The sequence below is a fragment of the Elaeis guineensis genome, chromosome 4, assembly GCF_000442705.2.
Source record: "Elaeis guineensis isolate ETL-2024a chromosome 4, EG11, whole genome shotgun sequence".
Taxonomy (NCBI): Eukaryota; Viridiplantae; Streptophyta; class Magnoliopsida; order Arecales; family Arecaceae; genus Elaeis; species Elaeis guineensis.
The window spans coordinates 106,030,342-106,044,865 of record NC_025996.2 but is presented as its reverse complement, the minus strand read 5'-3'; positions in this window follow the sequence as shown (position 1 = coordinate 106,044,865).

Here is a 14,524-nt window from a genome sequence, read left to right as displayed (position 1 = left end):
AAGCCAATGGGCTGAGATTAAGTCTAATTAAATATGATTTAATTAGATTTAGTTTGGGCTTGATTGGATCAAGTCCAATTGATTTATTGGATAAGCCAAGTGCAAGGAAAAACTAGTCCTAGTTCAACTATGACTTGGGTCAATCTAATTTCTAATTTGATTAAAAAATTAAATCAGATTTAAATCTAATTTAATCTAATTAAATTAAATTTTTAATTGGGTTAAGAACTATTTTAATTGAGTTGATCTAATTTTGGTTTGATTTGATTTGAGAAATCAAATTAAAACAAGTCATAAGATAGAATCCTAGTAAGACTAGGATTCCACCTTGCACCACATAAGCCTTCCCCATGCCCTCTCTCTCATTCAACGCCAATCTCCTCTTATTTTGTGTGACAAAAGTCCTCTCCCAGGTCTCTCCCACGTTCACAAAAGGTCTCCTCCCTTCTTTCTTACATGGAAGGTGGTTTGGATCAAATCAAAAAGGAATAAGTTTGGATTTCGAATTCTATGAGATAGAGTTTTAGAAATCCAAAACTCTTTCAATTTTGCACCGAATCTATCCAAATTTTTTTTGGAATTTTTATGGTTTTTAGGGTACACATTATACACTCTTTTATAGTAATCCATACATGAAAATAAGGAGGAGGTGCTCAAGAGTTGGGCGCCCCTTAACTTGCCATGTTTGGATAAGCCTTGACTAGGTATTTGACCTAGAAAAGGACTTTATCATATCTATCTATATAAGATGAATTTCTTCATGCAATTTATGAAGAAGATAGATATTTGAGAGACCTTTGGGCCATCCAAAAATCAAAGAGAAATACTTTTAGGTCGTGGAGATATAAAAGACACAAGTTAGGGTGTCTAGAGAGAGAAACGAGAAGAAGAAGAGGGTCTTCTTCTAGGGTTGTTTGTTTTCATATCTTTTCTTCCTCCATCTTGAGTTTTCTGAGAGCATCTCAGATCTAAAACTCCTCCTTCTACTTTTCATCTTTGGAAGAGTCCAAATCAAGAAGAAGGAGGCACCTGATCAACCATCAAAGAAGGATCAGTGCAGTACTAGCATACTATGTTGATTTTCTAAAGCAGGACTTCTGATCGAGATTCGTGGGCTCGTATGGACGACTCCTAGAGGCTGAACGTGTGTGCAGCTTGCAACATCATCCTCAAGTCTGGATCAGTGAGGTTAGAACATCTAACTTGCAAGGTAATAGGTCTGATCTATTGTTTAATACATACATTAGATGTAGTATAGAAACATGTTGATATGATCAACATGTAGTTCATGCAATATTTATATATTTTAATTTTTGATTTAATACTATATAATAATCATATAATAGGATCTTAGATCTAGGAATTTTTTGATTTTAAAAAATAATTTTGATTTATTTTAGTCTTTCGCTGTATGATCTTGAAAAAGTTTCAAGATCTAACCCTGAAACCCTAGATCTGGTTCCTACAATTGGTATGAGAGCCTAGGTTCTTTATTACATGATTATTTATACATGCTTAGATTATTTCTTAGATTAAATCTAATTTATAATCTGATTATTAAATCTAAAATTAAAATTTTAGATCAATCACGAACTGCAAGGTTGTCCTGCTGTAAGGTTTACCCCTTACAGTGCAAAGGTTGTCCTAGTTTGTGTAGATCTATCTTTAATCATAAATTTATTTGATATAATCTAGATTAAATTTATGATTTATTAGATTTAAAAAATATTTAAATCTGAAATAAAATCTTTTTGTTAATAATTTTTGTGCAAAGAAATTGTTTAAAGTTGAAACTGTTTCAATTACATGAACCTGTTTAGATTAGATCTAAAGTAGTTTCATGTTTATTTCACTTGTATCTTGATTATGAATCAAACATGCAATATGATTGGTAGAATCATATTGTAAAATTATTTTACAAATATGAAAATTATTTTTTGAAAAGCCGAACCCAACCCTCAGCCCAAAACTTAATTAAGAATTAAGAAGTTGTTTGATTAGGTTCTAGGATTGTGAATTGAAGAACCTAAGACACAAACCATAATACATTGGGTTAATGGGTTAGTGGGAATTAGGTCCATTAATTGGGTTAGACCTATGGTTAGATTAAAGATGGACTTAATTAGAGAATTGACTAAATCTAATCAATTGTTGTCTTAGATTAGGTCAAGGATTCTCTAGATCAATTACAATAGTTGTAGTTGGTCAAGTCCATGTCTTTAGCGAGAACCAAATGGACTTGATTCTTAGCTAAGCGGTCTAGCACGAACTGTTAGGTTGATCTAATCAAAACTAATTAAACCAGTTGGTGTCTAAGGTAAACCAAATCGGTGGTTTTTAATTGGGAGCCCGCTTACCTGGCCATTTCTGATGGTGTCTAAGGCAAGCTTTGGCAGACCCTTCCACTGATCAAACTTACCTGGACTCTTGGTGAAATTATGTTTTGATCGGATCACTTGACTATTCGAGCTAACCCATGTCAGCTAGGTAAATCAGTGTGACTGATTTAGGTGCTCCTAGACCAGCCCTTTTAATGGTCTCCCTTAAGCTGACTTGATGAAGCCAGTGGGGGATCATGATAAGCTGGTTCATCTGACCTCATCCTCTAAATTATTTAAATCCTCTAAAATTATTAGGTCCTTAAAATGACAAAGTTATGGAGATAACTGAGTCATAGCCTCCCATTAAGGTGTTTGATAATGAGTCCATTAACTCAATAATCATTGTAGACCCAAAGGCCTGGTGCTTGTTGACTAATGGAATTATCACTCATCATATGACCCAAAGGCTAGTGCTTGTTGACTAATGGTGGTTAGGTGAGCCAACTAAAGTTGGGCTTAATCATTCGTTGGTTAGATACACCAAGTATAATCATGTTAATGGTTGGACCTAACCGGATCCTTATAATGGAGGCCAAAGCCTACTGATTAGGTTTCTAGGGCAAAATTAAAATTACTAGAAATTGTTTAGAGAAATAATTGGTTATGAACCTACCCTTGGATGTACATGGGTTGGCCAACCAAAGTTGGGCTTGTGTGCAGTCTAAGTGGATTCTAGTACCTACTAAGGAATTAGGGTAATTTCTCGAATTGGAGGTAGAGGCTACCAATTCGAATAAAATAGTGGGAGAAACCTTTTGATTAAAGTCTAAATCTTTAGGTTTAATGAATCAATTACTAATTAGGTTATGGTTCTCCTTTGTGCAAATATGGCCACTTCCCTATCGCTCTGATCATTGTTGGACAATGATAAGTTGGTGGGACCCAACTTCGGTAGCTGGTACCGAAAGTTGAAGATAGTCCTGGAGCATGAATGGATCCTATATGTGATAATGGATCCTACACCTGAGGAGCCAGCTGTCAATGCATGTGGAACAGTCAGAGACACTTACCAGAAGTGGCTCAGTGACGGACCACGGTGCGTTGTATCATGCTGGCTGCCATGAGCGATGAGTTCAGTCGCAGATTCGAGACGGCTCAGCCAAAGGACATGCTTCAAGTGTTGGAGGATGCCTTTGACACACCCGATGATGTAGAGAGGCACAAGACTAGTTTTGCCATCTTCAATGCCAAAATGTGGGATGGTGCCTCTGTCACTGATCATGTATTGTACATGATCGAGCTGATGGAACGATTGAGAAAGCTCGGCTTTCCCTTGCATGAGCAGCTTGAGAAAGATGCAATACTGAACCGCTATCCAAGTCTTATCTCCCATTCTTCACTCATTATAGAATGACAAAGCCTGAAGTAAACTACCACGGATTACTGGGGTTGCTTCAGAACTTTGAGAAAGATCACCAACTCCATAAGGAGTCGGTGAACTTAGTGGGAGGTTCGTCTTCTGGTTCTTGACCCTTTAAGAAAGGAAAGAAGAACAAGAAGAAGAAAGTGAAGAAGGTGCAAGTTCAGGCTGGGACATCTGTGCATGGTCAGACCAGAAAGATCAAGTCCGATAAGAGTCTACTCTACTGGCAAGCATCCTAGATTTGATAGTGTGTCAGATATCTACTTATGGCACTGTAGGCTAGGTCATATAAACAAGAACAGAATAAACAGGTTGACTCAAGAGGAAATTCTCGAAGTCAGTGATTGTGAATCACTTCCAACCTGTGAGTCCTGTCGTCTTGGTAAAATGACCAAGTCACCTTTTACTAAAAAAGGTGAGAGAGCTACTGAGCTCTTAGGCCTAGTACATACTGATGTATGCGAGCCCATGAGCACAAGTGCTAGAGGTGGATATTTCTACTTCATAACTTTCACGGATGACCTATCCAGATATGGATATGTCTATCTCATGAAACATAAGTCGGATTCATTTGAAATGTTCAAACAATTTCGAAGTGAAGTAGAAAAATAAACTGGAAAGAGTATTAAAACTCTTCGATCTGATCGAGGAGGAGAATACCTTTCTAGTAAATTTCTCACATATCTAGGAGAGAATGGGATTCTCTCCCAATGGACTCCTCCAGGAACACCACAGCATAATGGTGTGTCTGTAAGGAGGAATCAGACTTTGTTAGACATGGTCCGATCCATGATGGGTTTTGCTAGCTTGTCGAATCCTTCTGGGGATATGCACTCGAATCGACCTGTTATCTGTTAAATAGGGTTCCAAGTAAGTCTGTAATTAAGACTCCATATGAGATATGGATGAGATGTAAGCCAGCACTTTCACACCTTAGGGTCTAGGGGTGCCCGACCTATGTCAAACGATTAGTCACAGACAAACTTAGACCTAGGTCTGACAAATACTCATTCATAGGGTACCCCAAAGAGAGAAAAAGATATTTTTTCTACCATGCTGATGAACAAAAGGTGTTCGTCAGCCTTAAGGCAATCTTTTTAGAAAAGAGTTCCTTGGTGAAGGAACTGTTGCCTCTAAGGTTGAACTTGATGAAGTTCAACTGGTAGAAGGACCGACATCAATAGCTGAACCTGAGTCGGATATGATTAGATTAGATCCGGAGCCCAATGTACCTGCACCATTAAGGCGATCTGATAGAGTACCGCATCAGCTGGACAGATACTATGATTTCTTGGTCCGAGATGGTGATCCCATCGAACTTGATGAGAATAATGAAGATCGATCACCTATATGGATGCAATGCAGAGACTTGATTCTGAAAAATGGTTTGAAGCCATAAAATCCGAAATGAAGTCCATGAAGGTCAACGATGTATGGACATTGGTTGACCCACCTGAAGGGGTTAAACCCATTGGGTGTAAATGGGTTTTCAAAAGGAAGAGGGGCGCAGACGGAAAGATGGAGACCTATAAAGCCCGTCTGGTCGTCAAGGGGTATCGTCAACATTATGGTATTGACTATGATGAGATGTTTTCCCCTGTGGTAATGCTCAAATCCATTCAGATAATGCTTGCAATAGCTGCCCATCTGGATTATGAGATCTGGCAGATGGATGTAAAGACAGCTTTCCTGAATGAAGAGCTGACTGAAGAGGTGTATATGATACAACCTGAGGGGTTTACATCCACAGATGAGTCCAAGGTGTGCAAGCTTCAGAGATCTATTTATGGATTGAAGCAAGCTTCTCGAAGTTGGAACATGCATTTTGATAAGGTGATCAAAATGTATGGCTTCATTAAGAATGGAGAAGAGCCCTGCATCTATAAATGGGCAAATGGTCCAGTTGTGGTATTCCTTGTCTTGTACGTGGATGACATTCTCTTAATCGGGAATGACATCCCTATACTACAGGGAATAAAAGTTTGGTTGTCATCACAGTTCTCCATGAAGGACTTGGGTGAAGCATCCTACATCGTAGGGATGAAGATCTATAGGGATAGATCTAAAAGGATGCTTGGGTTATCCCAGTCCATGTACATAGACACTGTGCTGAAGAGGTTCAGCATGGAGAATTTTAAGAAGGGCTATCTACCGATAGGCCAAAGAATTTTTTTCTCTAAGAAGGATTGTCCGACAACTCCTGAAGAGAGAGAGCGTATGAGTAGAGTCCCATATGCTTCAGTCGTGGGATCTATCATGTACGCCATGATATGTACAAGACCAGATGTGGCATACTCACTAGGAGTAGTGAGTAGATACCAATCTGATCCTGGAGAAAATCACTGGAAAGTGGTTAAAGCCATCCTTAAGTATTTGAGAAATACTAAGGACCAATGGTTGGTTTATGGCGAGTCAGATCTGAAACTTGTGGGGTTCACAGACTCTAGCTTTCAATCTGACCATGATGATAGCAGGAGCGTGTCAGGTTATATCTTTACTCTGAATGGTGGAGCTATCTGTTGGAAGAGTTCCAAGCAACATACTGTGGCGGACTCTGTTTGTGAAGTGGAGTACATCGCAGCATCGGATGCCGCGAAGAAAGCTGTGTGGCTGAGGAAATTCATCAACGAGCTCAGAGTAGCACCCTCCCTCGATGGTCCGGTCCTGCTCTACCGCGACAGCACTGGTGCCATAGCTCAGGCTAAGGAACCCAAAGCACATCAGCGAACGAAGCACATCTTGCGCCGCTTCCACCTGGTCCGAGAGATCGTGGATCGAGGTGACGTCGACCTTCAGAAGATCGACGGAAAGGAGAACCTGGCCGACCCCTTCACTAAAGCCCTGGCGATAAAGGAGTTCAACAACCACAAGTCGAAGATGGGTATTAGATACTGTGCCGAGTGGCTTTAGGACAAGTGGGAGTTGTTGGAAAATGTGTCCCAAAAAGCCAATCGTCAAGCTGTTGACAGTTGAGCAACCAAGTATTGTAATTGATTTGATAATAAATAAAATATATTTGGTATTTTCATCATAAGCTTTCATCTTCTAATGAACTCTGTTGTTATGATGAAGTCCTTAGGACTATTTAGATTCGATAAAGAGAGGATTTATCGATTAGTCCTTAAAACAGTTCACGACCAAATGATAGGCTGTTAATAAGGACGACAGCTTCTATCGAGCATAGGTTGCTGTAGGCTATATGGGTAGGTTGTCCTCTTAACCAAGGAGTGTGAAGATACTGGTATGGCATACAGGTAAGATGTAAGGGTACATCATCATTGAACGTGACCAACTCCAGAGCATTCTGCTGTCGAGAATGTCTCTGATGGGATATAGGTATAAGTGTCCCTTAGATCTGAGATCGTCTCAGTGACTTGCAAGCAACTCACTGTGCTTTGGTACTGGACTAATTGAATTTCTAATTCAGGGACGGAAGGCTTCTGGGCACAGTCAAGTACTTGCAAAGTCAGAGTGTGATCGAGATGGGATTGACCACTCCAAGAGTTGGAGAAGAATGAGTCGCTGTATTTCAATTTAGCAAAACCTTGGCCAGGATAATCCATCAGATGGATTTGATATTTTGAAATACAATGTGGACAACCTGATCAGAGTTGACAGTTGAACTATGGGATGTCCTATGATCATTTTGGTCAAGGAAATGAATTATACGAAAACTATATCCTCATGGGTTCTAAAAATGTTGTTCTACACATTCGACCTATCCGATTGTCGGGTACCATTGCTAGATGGTGTTGCCCAGTTATGCAACCCAAGAGGGGGGGGGTGAATTGAATTTTTAAAAATTTTAAACTTAACTTATACCTTATGAAAATTGTTTAACAATAGCTAAATAAATAAGGAGAGTATAGTTGATTCAAGGTTAATAGTTAAATGCAAGAATGCAAGAGAATAAAGAAGTTCTAAAGAAGAGTAATTAGGCACAACACAAATAAGAGGATTTATAGTGGTTCAGTGCCAACCTTGCACCTGCATCTACTCCCCAAGCTCCTACTTGGGAATTTCAATCCACTAACTTGTATTCAACCTGAATACACTCGTCGGAAACTCCGACTCTAGCTATCCCAAGCTAGTTCACTTGATTCTCGGTACAAGCCAACTCAATACAATCCGATTCAAGGTTCGGATCAACCTTTTCATGTTTTGGAGCCCTTCCAAAACAAAAATAATAACTCAAAAGAGTAATACAATTAATAGCACAAAAATACAAAAGAAGCTCCTTTAATGAGCGAATGAGGCTTTAAATACACTTTACTCAAATAGAAGAAGGCTCTTTCTGATTTTCTCAAGGTGGTTGGAGACTTGAATGAGCACTTGAGGAGTTGGTAAACTTGAATTAAAAGCTTCTTAAATACTTTGAGTGGGCACTTGCTTCGAGCTGAAAAGTATGCTTGAAATCCTCTTTTCAAAAATTCCTCTTATGCTTGATTCCCACCTTTTAGTCTCTTTTATATCTTTAAGAAATGGTGGAGAGCAATCTGGGCTGAAATAGAGCCGTTAGATCACATTAAATGAGCATTAAATATACTTAAAATGGGTTAAAAACTAGCCGTTGCAGAACTTTTCCGTCACAGGGGTCGACTCATGGGTCGACTCATGCTCATGGGTCGACTCATGGGGTCGACCTCTGTGGAAAACAGCAGAAAATAATGGTTCTATAATTTTGGCCTAAAAATAGTAGAGGTCGACTCTGCTTGGGGGTCGACCCATGGGGTCGACTCACAGACTGTGCCAGTCAAAAAATTCTGCGTGCCAATCAGCCTTTTGTGCCATGAGTCGACTCATGGGGTCGACTCAAATTTACAAACATGAATATCTTTCAAAATACATGTCCAAAAACTATAAAATTTTCTCCAATAGATCACAAATCTTTTGTTCTTGCTCTTGATGCTTTCAAATCAAGATTTGGTAAAATTATGATTTTGCCTCTGAAATGCAATAAGTCCTTTTTTTAAGCGAAAATCATTAGTAACCCCTTCAAATATTTTGTAATCATTAAAATCAATCCAAGGAGCAATAATCTCCTCCTTTTTGATGATGACAAAACACTTGAGCAAAAGCCTATATGATACATTGAGCATGAATTTCAAGTTTATGAAGATGCATCATTTAAGTATTATAGCCATGCATTGGAATGAAATGCATCATAGATAGTTTGAAGATAAATGTGAAATTTGCTACCAATTTGAAAATTGCTTATAAATGCATTTGCTTGGAAAGAAGAGCTGATGATTTTGATTCTTTGGCACATGACACATATGCCCATTTGCTTATGTTGCTCATTTGCCTAACAATTTGCTTATTGCTCATCTGCTTAATAATTTAAAAATTTATTGAAAATTTACTCATTTGCTTATATTGCTCATTTGATTCTTTACTCCCTCTTTTTGACAGCATCAATTGAGGTTCTTTACTCCCCCTTTTTATTGAATATATTTTCTCTATTCCTTCCTTTTGATGGGATTAATTTTACTTCTTTAGCTTCCTTCTTTATTGCTTGTTTCTTAATTGCTTATTGTTTTACTCCCCCTTAATATAGCAAACATAAAAGATATACCAATTGGATACCATATTGCAATTCATAGTATTTTACATCATGGATAGGAGTTATTTTGCATACTCATAATTAAAAGTAACTCAATTTGAAAGTCATTCATTGAAAGTCAAAGAGTATATTTTTATAATCAAAAAGTGACTGATTACATAGTTGTTCCAATACATATACCAAAATACAAAAGTCAATCAGTCAACATCATTACATGGCCCAAAAGATAGATCCTAGACTAAAACTAAAGAAAAGACTAACTACACAGGATCTAGTAGAGATCATGACTGGATGGATCAGAGTCAGATGAATCGGAGATAGGATGAGGAGATGAAGGATCACGACCAAGGGCTCGACCTCGACCCCGTCTGCCTCTGCCACGGGTGGAGGTGCCGGCACGAGTGGAGGGATGTGAGGATCCTGAAGGCTGTGAAGCAAAGGACTGTGCTACAAGTGATAGTCTGATAGTGTCTAGAAGGTTTAAGGCTCTTGAAATAGACTGAAGCAGTGCAGTGAACTGGGTGGATGCATGCTCACCAGAGCCTCTGATCTCTCTCCTCAGAAAGTCAAATCCGCTCTCTAAGACTCCTCGCAGTCTGGCTGCCTCCGCAGATAGGTCTGAGACCTCAGTGATGTCCTCATGTGGCTGTGGATGGGCTAGAGTCAGTACTTGCCTCTGCAAGTCGAATACTCTGACAGTCAGTCTCACCACACAACCCTCAAGCTGCTCGATGCGAACTGACTGATCAGAAATCATCTGGAACACAGTGGAGATGTGGGGGATCAGTGCCTGATCAGATATATCATGAACTGTCGATCCCCGAGCAGAAGTTGAAGTACCCATCTGACGAGATAGTATAAAAGCCACGCGCTGAGATATCATCTTTATCTGGTCGTCAGCCAATCTGATCTCTAAGGGAAGTGCTCTACTGTAAGGCTGCTGGACTGGAGTGTGCCTCCTCGTAGACTCTGATGGGCCAGCCTCGTGATCCGAAATGAACTGAATGTTTGGAGATGCTGCCCTGAGATCATGGAGGGGTGAGGATGGTCCTTCTCCCTCAGCTCTGTCCTCAGCTCTCTCTTCCACACCTTTAGTCCAACCACCATCTATCTTAGTAAATCCCATGCGGTGCAAAGTATGTTGGTTGATGGTGTCAGAGTGAGAAAGCCTAGCTACTGCCTCCCCCTCAAAGCTAACTCCAAACCTCCTGAATACTAAAGTGAGGGCCATACCGAAAGGTAGATGTGCCTTGGATCTATTTAGAGTTTCTCTCATAGCCTCAATCATTAATGCTGGGAGATTCAGGGGGGTTTGGGTAATCACATGAAACATAATGCAGATGTCTCGGCCTGAGAGGAGATCATGTCTACCACTTCTAAGGAAGAATAGCTTTGTTACCATTTGATGTAGTATCCTCATCTCAATGGAAAGGATCTTGGCTTCTAATTTGTTTAGGCTTCCCGAGAAGGTTCTTCCAAGAATCACATTAATTCCCTCTTCCTTAACTGAGAGTTCCATATTTGTGTATCCCTCACAGGGTAAATGAAGAATTTCTCCCAAAAGCACAGGATCTAGACAGATTTCTATACCCTTAATAGTGGATCTTACTGTTTCATTACCATAGCTCAAGTTCAGATAAAATTTTCTAACCAAATCCACATAGGTAATTTCTTTAAGAGAGCAGTAGAATTCCTAACCTTGATCCTTGATTTTTGATCCGATAGAGAATCTCTCCTTTTCAAAAAATCTGAAATATATGTTTTTTCCGGGTTCTACCTTCTTATCAGATAAGGAAATCTTACTGGGGCTTATTGGAGATCGAGAGGTAGCTGGAGCAGATGCCAGAGCAGGGATTGAAGCTGATGAGGTCTCGGCTGCCTGTCTCTTCCGGCGCACACCTTCTTCCAACCCGTGGACCGATTTTCTTCTTTGTGGAAGCTTCATTTTCGGAGCCATTTGCACTGACGAGACTAGCACGGAGCTTGGGAGAGCAAATGTGAGGGTGAGATGAAGAGTTTCTAGTGGAAAGATAGGAATTTTTGGAGGAGTGATACCCTGATATGGAAGAGACGGGTGGAATCTAGGGCATGCTCAAACCGCTCCAAATAAGGGAGGAGATGGGGAAGAACTTGATTCCTAAGGGTCGATTTGAGGTGTAAGGGGTGATGGGAGAAGAGTCTAGAGGAAAAACTTGGGTTTGGAGAAGAAGAGGAGGTTACCTATGGCTTGGAGGAAGGAAGAAGACAATGAGTCGGGTCGGCTCAAGGAGGGGTTTTCAACAAAAAGAGAGAGAGCCCGTGGGATTTGGCTAGAAATTGCAAGTTTGCCCTTGGGTCGACCCTAGGGGTCGACTCATGGCTCACAGAAATTCAGAAAAATGATGAAATAATTTTCAAAAAATTTAAAACTTTAGGAGAAGGATATTTACTCAATGATCAATTATGAGAATAATAATTTTAAGCTTTTAAGCCCAAGAGAAATGATGAGAATTGAGTTCAAAGAGTTTTTGACATTGATCCCTTGGAATCAGAGAGACATTTAAGCAGATGGATCAAGGATTCCTAGTTCTCTCCTAATTTCACAAAATCTATCTTCACTTAGGGCCTTTGTAAAGATGTCGGCTAATTATTTTTCAGTATGAACATAGTCAAGAATTATGTCTTTATTTTGAACATATTCTCTTATGAAATGATGCCTGATTACAATATGTTTAGACCTAGAATGCTGAATTAGATTTTTAGTAAGATTTATAGCACTAGTGTTATCACATCTTATGGGAGTTTCATTAAGTTTGATACCAAAATCTTCGAGTTGTTGCTTAATCCACAAGATTTGAGCACAATAACTTTCGGCTGCAATGTATTCGGCCTCGGTCGTAGATAGTGCTATCGAATTTTGTTTCTTGCTAAACCAAGAGATTAGATTAACTCTAAGAAATTGGCAAGTTTCACTAGTACTTTTTCTGTCTAATCTACAACCAACAAAATCAGCATCTAAATATCCTATTAAGTCAATTAATGAGTCTTTAGAGTACCATAATCTTAGAGTTTGTGTACCATTTAAATATCTAAGGATTCTTTTAACTGCGTTCAAGTGTGATTCTTTTGGATTTGATTGAAATCGAGCACAAAGACAAACACTAAATATAATATCAGGTCTACTAGCAGTTAAATATAGTAGAGAGCCAATCATACCTCTATAAAATTTTAAGTCTACACTTTTACCTTCTTCATCCTTGTCAAGCTTACATGAAGGGCTCATGGGTGTGGCAATTACTTTGGAGTTCTCCATTCCAAATCTTTTGAGTAATTCCCTTGTGTACTTGCTTTGGATGATGGAGATTCCTTCCTTTGTTTGTTTGATTTAGAGTCCGAAGAAGAATGTAAGTTCTCCCATCATGCTCATCTCGAACTCTCCCTGCATGAGCTTTGCAAAATTTTGACAAAGAGTTTCATTAGTAGACCCAAAAATAATATCATCAACATATATTTGTATAACTAATATATCATCTTGATTTCTTTTAATGAAAAGGGTTGTGTCTACATTACCTCTTAAAAAATCATTATTAAGTAAAAATTTGCTTAGCCTTTCATACCAAGCCCTGGGTGCTTGTTTCAAACCATATAGAGCTTTATTTAATTTAAAAACATGATTAGGAAAAGCATCATTTTCAAAATCTGAGGGTTGTTCTACATAGACTTCTTCAGTAATATATCCATTAAAAAAGGTACTTTTGACATCCATTTGGAATAATTTAAATTTTATAAAGCAAGCATATGCAAGTAGAAGTCTAATTGCCTCTAATCTAGCAACAGGGGCAAAGGTCTCATCAAAATCAATTCTTTCTTCTTGATTATAACCTTTAGCAACCAATCTTGCTTTATTTCTTATTACATTTCTATGTTCATCTAATTTATTCCTAAAAATCCATTTTGTGCCAATTATTGAATAATTTTTAGATTTGGATACTAAAGTCCATACATTATTTCTTTCAAATTGATTAAGTTCTTCTTGCATTGCATTAATCCAATTATAATCTTTTTCAGCTTCTTCAATGGTTTTAGGTTCAAGATGAGAGACAAAAGCAAAATGATTGAATGCATCTTTAAGTGAAGAATGAGTTCTTACACCCTGTGAAGGATCACCAATAATTAGTTCCTTGGGGTGATTGTAAACATACCTCTATTCTTTGGGTAGATCATTTGTACCTTGAGGTTGTTCTTATTGTTCTTCACCTCCCTCATCCTGTTTGTCTTCATGTTCCTCATCATCTTGAATTGTTGAATCTTTCAGAGTGATATCCTTCATCCTTTCTATAAGAGGATCTACATCATCAACACCTTTATTCTTCCTTGAAGGAAGATCATCAATACATGTTCCTCAAAGACAACATGTATTGACTCCTCTGCTACTAAGGTTCTTTTGTTAAAAACTCTAAAAGCTTTACTAGAAGAGGAGTAACTAAGAAAAATTGCTTCATCGGATTTTGCATCAAATTTTCTAAGTCTTTCTTTACCATTGTTTAACACAAAACATCGGCAACCAAAAATATGAAAATATGCAATATTAGGTTTTCTTCCTTTCCAAAGCTCATAGGGGGTTTTCTTTAAAATTTATCTAATTAAAGTATGATTTAAAATATAACATGCTGTGTTAATAGCTTCCACCCAAAAGTATCTTGGAAGATTGCTTTCACATAGCATGGTACGAGCCATTTCTTCAAGGGTTCTATTTTTTCTTTCTACTACTCCATTTTGTTGGGGTGTCCTTGGTGCAGAAAAATTATGGCCTATTCTTTTTTCATCATAAAATTTTTCAAAGTCTTGATTTTCAAATTCAGTTTCATGATCACTTCGAATATTTTAAATTGAAAATCCTTTCTCATTTGTGACTTTTCGGTAAAATTTAGAGAAAACTTGAAAAGTTTCATCTTTGTGTGCCAAAAAAAAAATTCATGTAAAATGAGAGAAATCATCAATAATTACAAAACTATATCATTTTCTTCCTAGACTAGTAGTTCTAGTAGGTCCAAATAAATCCATGTGCAATAGCTCTAATGGTCTAGAAGTTGAAATAATATTCTTAGATTTGAATGAAACTCTTGTTTGTTTACCTAGTTGGCATGCATCACAGATTCTATCCTTTTCAAAGTTTAATTTTGGCAAACCAAGAACCAATTTCTTCTTAATGAGTTTTGAAAGTGAATGCATGCTAAT